The sequence below is a fragment of the Varanus komodoensis genome, unplaced genomic scaffold (genome assembly GCF_004798865.1).
Source record: "Varanus komodoensis strain SLA01 unplaced genomic scaffold, ASM479886v1 scaffold9, whole genome shotgun sequence".
Classification (NCBI taxonomy): domain Eukaryota; kingdom Metazoa; phylum Chordata; class Lepidosauria; order Squamata; family Varanidae; genus Varanus; species Varanus komodoensis.
This window is the reverse complement of record NW_025336598.1, coordinates 21,889,511-21,895,510: the sequence shown is the minus strand read 5'-3', so window position 1 is coordinate 21,895,510 and position 6,000 is coordinate 21,889,511. Positions and strand designations below refer to the sequence as shown.

General features: G+C 40.2%; 1 protein-coding gene across 1 annotated transcript in view; it reads left to right on the top strand.

Annotated features, from left to right (window-relative positions):
• GABRG1 (gamma-aminobutyric acid type A receptor subunit gamma1) overlaps positions 1-6,000 on the top strand; it is a 77,642-nt gene that overhangs the window by 27,334 nt on the left and 44,308 nt on the right. The gene's annotated exons all lie outside the window — the stretch shown is intronic.

Here is a 6,000-nt window from a genome sequence, read left to right as displayed (position 1 = left end):
AGAGAGAGAGAGAGAGAGAGAGAGAGAGAGAGAGAGAGAGAGGGAGGTAGTACTTTTCTAAGTATTCAAAGCATCACACACACACTGTATTAGTAATATAAGCCGGAACCCTACAAAGTAATTATGTATTATTCTTACTCATTAGATTGGGCTTTTAAATTTGAGGGACAAGCTGGTGTTATAATGATGATAGGTGTTATGTAGCGCCCCTCATTTAGAAGAAGTCAAAATTGTTTTCACACTTTCGAAAAAGAGAGAGCTGCCACTTAATGATGCAATTAGGTGGAAAAAAACAGAAATGCAGAAATTAAAAATCACTTGACATACTAGTACTACAGCTCCTTAAAGGCTTTTGGGATAGAAGGAGGACATGAACAGAACGAGGGAAACAACCCGGGTTTTGGGAAAACAAATCATACTTTATTTTTTCATCTGTCAGATGAACCCTGTTTGGGCAACAAACCATGTCTAAATCATGGGTTAAACAAACCGTGGGCTGGTGCTATATGTGAAGCAGGTTGGTCTGCACATTCCCCATACAATGTAAAAACACTCCTACTGACTCTTGTAGCTGTCTCTGAGTAACAGCAGTTAAGTAGGTCCTCTAAAACTCTGGACCATAAAGTCTAGAGTATAAAATTACCTAGCTGCCCTCCTGGGATCAGCTATTCATAAGAGCATCCTTTGAGCATGAAAGCTCTTGCCTCCACTGGAATGTATGTAGCGGAATCATGGATGATTCAAGCTAGCCTTCCCCAAGATGATGCCCCCCACATCTTTCTAACTCCAATTCCTAGGATTCCTGACTATTTGGCATGCTGGCTGGGGATCTGATTGAAATCTAAGTCTACAATGTATGGAGGGTCCAAAGTGGAGAAAGTTGAACTTAAATACACATTGATTGTCATGTTGGACAGCTCAGAGTAATTTACATTTAATAGTAGGGGTCTTCTCCTTACTCTGAAATTACCAGGCGTAATATATATTTAAAACAGACTTATGGGCATTCAGTACATTTTTGATATTAATTAGTGGTCTCCAGAGCATATCAGAATATGCTAATGTTTCCTATGGTTACCACCTTCAATTTTGGTGCACTTTCTTTCTCTTGAAGCCTTCAGCAATTGCTTGAAAATTTGTTGGAATGAGTAATGGAGATGGCAAACTTTTGCACTGGAGGGATATTTAAAGTCCATGCTTATTCAATTCAAAGTAAGAGAAAATTACTTCTAGGCATTCTTTGACCTTTGAGGGGATCAGCCAAATGAATTTGCAGATCCATTCCCACTTTAACCATTTTCCCTCTTGCAAGTATTTGGAAAGTGGCAATTTAGACCTTATCCAGTTGAAGGGTAAATAATAAATGGACATTCAATTGTTTGTATTCTCTGGCTCTCTTTTCTTGCATCTTGATAAAAATGTGCAAATCATAAATAACCCAGTAGAACTATATGGAGTGTGGCAGTAATGTGTTTGGGAAACATAATTTACTACCTTACCATTTTCAGGTTTGAAGAAAATAATGATGGCCAACATCAAAGAGCTGCCTTTTAAGTGTACACATGCCAGGTGGGATTTGCGATTTGCCTTCTTTGAACGCTTGGCCCTGTGTGCTGTATCACAAACTACTTTGGAAAGTCGTCTCTGTTTCAAAAGCAGTTTGAAACTATGGCCCATCCTCCTGCTGCTAGTTCTGGGACACTACTCCAGGGATACAGCCAGGGTCAATTCCAAAAGCAAAGTCAGCAGGTCTTCTAAAGTCAAGCACAGGGAAATACAAGGCCTGAGGCTGGTACTCAGAAAGCATTCAAGTCCCTTGCTTGGAAAGCTTTTAAGAGAGTTCAGATTCCCAGCCAGGTTACAGCTGCAGGATGTCTGAATGGTCAGCTTGTGAACCTGAATCATGAGCACAGCTTTACTCATTAGTAGCTCACACATTCTCAAGCGTGTGATTATATTTGCAAAACACCTCCTTAAAAAAAGGTGAGGCTCAGATGACAAATTAAATTGCACTGTTATTGTTGTTAGGTACTGTCAAGTCATCTTTGTCTTATGGAGACTCCATAAATAAAAGCCCTCCAAAATGTTCTGTCCATGACATCCCTGCTTCACTGTTCTAAATTCAAGGCTGTGGCTTTCCTTGCTGGAGTCAGTCCATCTCTGATTTGGTCTTCCTTTTCTTTTTTCTTTCTTCATCTTTATCATGATTGTCTTCTCCAGGGAGTCTTCCCTTCTCATGATGTGTCCAAAGTAGGACAGCCTCAGTTTTGTCATTTTTGCTTCTAGGGAAAGCTTTGGCTTGATTTGGTCTAGAACCCACTTGTTTGTCTTTCTGTCAGGCATTTGCAAAGTATTAAATAGCATACATGGTCAAAAAAGATGCATTTTCACACTTTAATGACTAGGGAAAAAAGCACAGTTGGGTGAATATGTAGAAAAGCATCCCTCTGTTACAAACTGTGTACTTTGCTTGTTGGGCCCTCTGCAGCAAGTGTGGAGGAGCAGAGGAGAAGCTCAACAAGTGTGAAAATGGCTCCTTCCATCCCTACTCACAAGCTGTTCTTATTCCTCAGGTAAGCATTCTGCCTTTGGCCCTGGAAGAGCTATGACACTTCAACACTGCTCTCAGGGGACTAGGTGGCCACTCAGCATCTTCCTCTGTATTTGAGAGACAGTGAACTAGGTCATGAGATTTAGCTGATAGCTGTCTGTTCTGATGGCCCAGGACTAGATCCCCCAATCCTCCTCAACAGAGCTTCTTTGTGCTGTTTGGGACAAGGGGATCGGGGTGATCTTCCAAAGGAGTCTTCCAGAGTCCCTTGGAAAAGGAGGGCCGCTGTTTAAACAAGACCAGTCCACAGCTCTTTTGGAGCCACACAACCATCGACACGCTAAGTTTCTTGCAAAAGGCATTCTTGGCAGTGAGAACCAGGTGCCTTTAAATCTGCAGATGGTACAACAGCCTGTTTCCATATGGGAAGGCTCTGCTTGAAAGCTGATTGTCCCTGCCAGACTGGTGAGTAATTCAGGTGGTGATTTAGATCTCTGAAGGAAGAATGCGAGATAATCCCCCTATCATGGTCAAATGTCCCAGAGCGAATTGAGCAAAGTGCTCTGAATGCGGCAGCTGTAAAATGGAAGTATGGGAGGTAAGGAAATAGGGAGCAACAAACAAGTAAATAAAACATGGCCTGAGGAAAGGAAGTGGTAAAATTAGTTGTAGGATTTCATTCTGTGAGCAAAAATGTGTGCCTTCTTGATACAGGAAAACCTGTGATATCTTAAGCTTTATATAATGTGCAAACAGATCAAAAGGAATCCATTTTCAGCCTTGACATCACAAGGCAACTTCCATTTGTTTGAATATCTGGAAAAGGAACACAAAGTGTGTAAATGCTACCGTTCTCCAAACTTTTGCCATGGAGCAATGTACATTTGATTTACATTTGGTTTTTATATTCTTACCTAATATGTTGTTGCATTTTATTCTGAGTCATTGCATTCATTTTATGCTTAGATTTTAAACTGCAGTTTTTAAAAATCCATAAATAGTAATGTTGGAGGGGATTCTTTAAAGGAAGACTATGCATTTGTCTACAATGCATCATATATCATCTCTGTCTAGGAATGAATGGCATACATTACTCTTCTATGCTTTTGACAAGTATATACAAAAAGTAGAGACTATAACTATAAGAAGTGATACCTGTATATATTTGTTGTTGTTGTTGTTTACTTTTTCTTCCCCATCCCTTTTTCCTTTTGTATTATATTTGCTAGATAATGTATTTTAGACTGGAAATTACTTCATATATTTGATTTCTGTACCACCCAATAGCCAAAGCTCTCCGGGTGCTTTACAACAGCACATTAAACATGCAATATAAAATGCACATATAAAAACATATTTTAAAACATCATAAAAAGTTTACAATACAAATTTAAAAACCAGATTTAAAAAGATTTAAAAACTTGAACAAAATCATAAGACCTGTTAACAACTAGCAGGCCCTAGTGGACTAATTGAATTCCCTGCAGTAGAGGACAGTCTTTAGCTGGCACTGAAAGGATAGCAAAGCTGGCGCCAGGCGGGCCTCACTGGGAAACTCATTCCATGACTAGGGGGCCACCAGATCATAGTTCATTGATAGCAGGCTGCCTCTGCCCAGATGGGGGCAAAAGTACACTCAGCAAGCGCAATCACCACAGAATGATTCTGAGCATGCACAGGGTGGTTTGTTGAATGCAATCTAGCAACTTCATCTGAGAACCCTCCTTTTGAGTAATTCTCAAAATTGCTTTTGGAGAGAGCCAAGCCTCTTCTCTTTGTGCTGCCTCTCTGGTTTTAAAGCCAGTACTCCCACTCTTGCCAAGAGGCTGCTGGTCAAGGCTTCAGTCTTCATATGTAGCGATGTGCATCTTGAGTGCATATGACTAAAATTAGTGGTATGATTATATTCTGTGCACTGAATTGTAAAGGTGGTAAATAACCCTTGCCCCTCAAATATAGTTGACATGCAGCCCATAACCCTCCAAACATCGAAGGTTAGGACATCCAACTGAGTGTGGAAGCAGCATTGCCTTTGGGCTTCCCTCACTCTGAAAGCATTCAGATGGCTGATTTTGGCCATCTAAATGTTTGCTACTTTCTCACCATGAGGAAGGGCTTAGGCATTGCCTGGATTTGGTGGAAGGCCATAGATTTGTGCCCTTATTTAAGCCCTAAGTACATTGGCCTGGGAATAAGTCCCACTGAATGCAGTGAGACTGGCCTTTGAGCCGACATGTATAGGATTGTACTGCCAGGGAATAAGCTATGCTTTCTTTGGTGCCACATATTTTCATGTATTAAAGTATTAAAGTCATATTATGCAAACAAGGTCATTTGTCACCCTCTTAGGGTGGCCTACTGTAATATCCAATCACTGTACAGTGGCTTTGTGTGCTATGTCAACCATGCATGAGTCACATGGGAATCCATGGCTTGCAGCTGTCAAGATGTCACAGTGGCCTGTCCTGACATGTGAGCCAAGCAGGGTGGCTTATGCATGGCTTATGCATGGCTTCTCCAAAAAGACTACAGAGGTGCCCAGCAAGAGCAGGCAGTGAAACAGCTGGTCACTCCTCATTTTGCTAGCGCCACATCCTCCCTCCCTCACATGAATAAGAATTTCCTTTATGCAATTGTAAGCCTTATTTAGCCCAGCATAATAATATCCCCAGTTTAGTACGTCTTAAATAGTATTTGTCTGCTTACTTTCTGACTGTATTCCCTCCCTGAATAGCAACACCTTTTTTCTACTTTTGGGGAAAGGTAGAACATTTGTGTATATTTCATATTTTTTCACCTTGAAGGTCAGTTGTCCAAATTTAACTCTTTTTTTGTCTTCAGGAAGATTTGTGCACATTTAACTTTTTTTAGTAACTTGTGTGAGGATATGTACAAACTGGCAGTAGCTGCTGCACTTGAGGAAACTCTTGCAAATCTCCCCAAAGGTGAAAAAAGGTAAATTTGTGTGGTTCGCATGGAAGATAGAAAATAAAATCTACAAAAAAACGTACATTCCTTTACACTTGGTCCAGTGCACTATGAACTATTATCCATAACTTATTTTATACTAAATTAGGATGAGATATATTTTAATATAATAAGTTAATTGAGGTCTTTTTGATGCAGCACCAAATTAGTAAAATGCTGCCTGTGATTGCTTCCCTAGAAATGAGCTGTTAAGAATACAGTCCTTTGCAAGTTTAGATAGAAAAAAATGGCCTACATCTCCCAGTATTCCCTAATCAGTTATGGGGGCTTGAGCCTGCTGGGAGCTGCATGCCTCTTTTCTATCTTAATTTGCATATGATTCCAGCTTAAGTATGTTTTTGAAATCAGCTTTAGACCTGGTCTGCAGCCCCTACTGTTGGTATTATCATGCCTTTGTCTTTTCACTTTGTATTTTATTTCTGCATGCTATTTAGTTTCATTATTTTTCCCCTCTCTAATAT